The 2687-nt window shown below is 38.0% G+C and overlaps 1 long non-coding RNA gene across 1 annotated transcript; it reads right to left on the bottom strand.

Annotated features, from left to right (window-relative positions):
• Positions 1-1744: 1744 nt before the first annotated feature.
• Positions 1745-2687, bottom strand: LOC121397761. Its single transcript, XR_005963909.1, has 2 exons — positions 2366-2687; positions 1745-2124 (listed from the first exon to the last, which is right to left on the bottom strand). It is a non-coding gene; the product is annotated as an uncharacterized LOC121397761 (long non-coding RNA).

The following is a 2687-nucleotide window of genomic DNA, read 5'->3' as shown; positions in this document are numbered from 1 at the left end:
CCATGACATGCAAGGTAGGGTTTGGGTTGAGAGGGTGAGGATTGAGGTAGGACAAATAGTTGACCCATGCCTTACTATATTGTGCATTACATTGTTTGAGCTTATGCTGAAGTAATACTAAACTTTTTACAGGGTATTAGCAAAATGTTTTCATCCTGATAGAACACTCTGATGGAAGCTTACAGCAGTAGTGGTCAGGAAGTAACTCAAGTAAGAAAGTCTAACTTAAGTAGTGGCCTGGACTAAGACATTCTAGTAGAAGTTCAAGCAATGGTAGACTAAACCACTTTAATGACAGCTCTCTATTGGAGAAGAAGGGTCTTAAATCAAGCTAGGGACCCATCTCAAACTTGCTGATGGTAGAGTACTGGGAGAGGGGCAGGTAGGTAGAACACTCTTACACCTTATAGTGTTAAGTACTTTCTGTGTCTGCTTGAGTTACCCTTGTACCTAACAGTTGAAATCTAAAAAAAGCATGGTTAGCAAATACAATTTCCAGAATGAAACGTAACATTTCTCATTTCAATCTACTAAAGAAAACACTTTGTCTTCTACTAATTGAAAGCACAGTGTTTGGTTCTAGAAAAATAGATATTAAGTTGTATTGAACCCTAACTTGCTCATTAAATATGCAAATCTCGGAATATTTTCAGAGAAAGTTGTAGTCTAAACAGGGGCTACATTGATCTGAGAAGAGGCTCCTTAATAAGCCTCTTGCTGCAGCTTAAAATTTTATTGCGTACCTTCACACACTTGTCAGTTTTGCCTCCTGACGGGAAGTTGTGAGCGTTTGTCAAAATACAGAACTATAATGTCAAAACAATTTGCCAATAGACGTGACAGATCTCTGGTGCAACCTGCTTACTAAGAGAGTTTTTGTTCCAGCCAGATACGAATTGTGGCACTTTAGAGTGAACGGAGAGCTTTTCAGTTTTGACCTGAAGTGACTCGTCTAGAGCAAGAAACGCGCCTGACATTACGAATCATCTTCAGAGCTCACCTTTGTTTTTTTGGAGGCTCATGTGACCTAGTTATATCAAGTACGTGAGTAGGTTGTATCCCAAGGGTTGACTCTATGCATGCCGTTGAGCTTCACTGTGTGTTGAGGGGGTTGAAAGCACCCATATTGCAATGGTACATTGGAAGTTTTCAAATTTTTTCCCAATGCATAGTTCAGTAGGCCAAACACGTTGGGCACAAAGTACTAAATGCTCCAAATGGCTTGCTGTTGGTGATTCTGGATATATTGCCCCATGTGCCATTGCCCTTAAAAAATACTTTTAGGCATGCTCACCAAAGGCAGGAAACTACCCACTGAGTGTATATGTATATATATATATATATATATATATATATATATATATATATATATATATATATATATATTCATTACAAATGACTTTCACTACCCCAAAAATTTCAACTTCATCATGTAGAACATAACTCATGAATTAGTTTAGGGAGAAGCACCTTAAGGGCTGACTGCTAGAGATTCTACGTATCTCTGAGAGCTGAACTTCCTGTTCGAACAGGAAGTTCAGCTCTTAAAATTGTGAGAGCACTAAGCTTACTTGTGAAATGCAACTGACTGTCCCTGGCTCCTCCACATATGTATGGATGGTAGTTTCTTTTTTAATAAACCTTAACAAAAAATAAATATTTAAAACCTTTAACCAAAACGAATTGAACAAATAAAAAGAAAAAACTAAAAATGTTAAACAAAAACGTCCTCAAACAACACAAATGTTTAATAAATACTCATTTTATTTATTTTTTTATATAAAAGCTGTTTCTCATATTCTTTTTTAAATAAATATTAAATTTAATGGAAAAAAATGAAATGGTCAATAGCAGACATCTTATAAGGAGCAATACTGGATTATATTGGCCCCTGGTGTGTGCGTGAGGGGAGCATTTATGAATCACAGAAGCTGTCACAGAGGAATTCAAGATACATCATAGTTCTTCTTGAAGAAATAGTGGTGAGTGAGAGTTGTGCTCTGCTAGGGTTCCCACAGTAGCATAGCTGAGTTCCATGTAGTCCTGGCTAAGCAAATTGCATACAAACAGTGGACAGTTAATGGGCCACTAAAAGCTATAGTTCTGGTCAGTAAGCTACCAAACCTACTTTTTCTTTTGCCTGAGATTAAAGAGGATGCAACAGTTCCTCTTTAAGAGTTTTCTTTGGGGTACAAGATTTCTGGGAAATACCTATGTCCATATTCTGAAGGTCAATGGGACAATCTTCTTCTACTCAACACATGGTTTGGTCAGAGATACTTTCCCTAGTCTGCCATTCTCAAGCTGGTTATGAGATGTACCCAGGATCATTGTACCTCTAGTTATGGTTAGTAAGCTACCAAACCTACTTTTTCTTTTGCCTGAGATTAAAGAGGATGCAACAGTTCCTCTTTAAGAGTTTTCTTTGGGGTACAAGATTTCTAGGAAATACCTATGTCCATATTCTGAAGGTCACTGGGACAATCCTCTTCTACTCAACTCATGGTTTGGTCAGAGATACTTTCCCTAGTCTGCCATTCTCAAGCTGGTTATGAGATGTACCTTGTAGGGATGCACCGAATCCACTATTTTGGATTCAGCCGAACCCCCGAATCCTTTGCGAGAGATTCGGCCGAATACCGAACCCTAATTTTCATATTAAAATTAGGGGTGGGAAGGGAAAACAT

Source organism: Xenopus laevis, chromosome 8S (genome assembly GCF_017654675.1).
Source record: "Xenopus laevis strain J_2021 chromosome 8S, Xenopus_laevis_v10.1, whole genome shotgun sequence".
NCBI lineage: Eukaryota > Metazoa > Chordata > Amphibia > Anura > Pipidae > Xenopus > Xenopus laevis.
The sequence above is the reverse complement of the archived record's forward strand: the minus strand, read 5'-3'. Positions and strand labels throughout refer to the sequence as shown.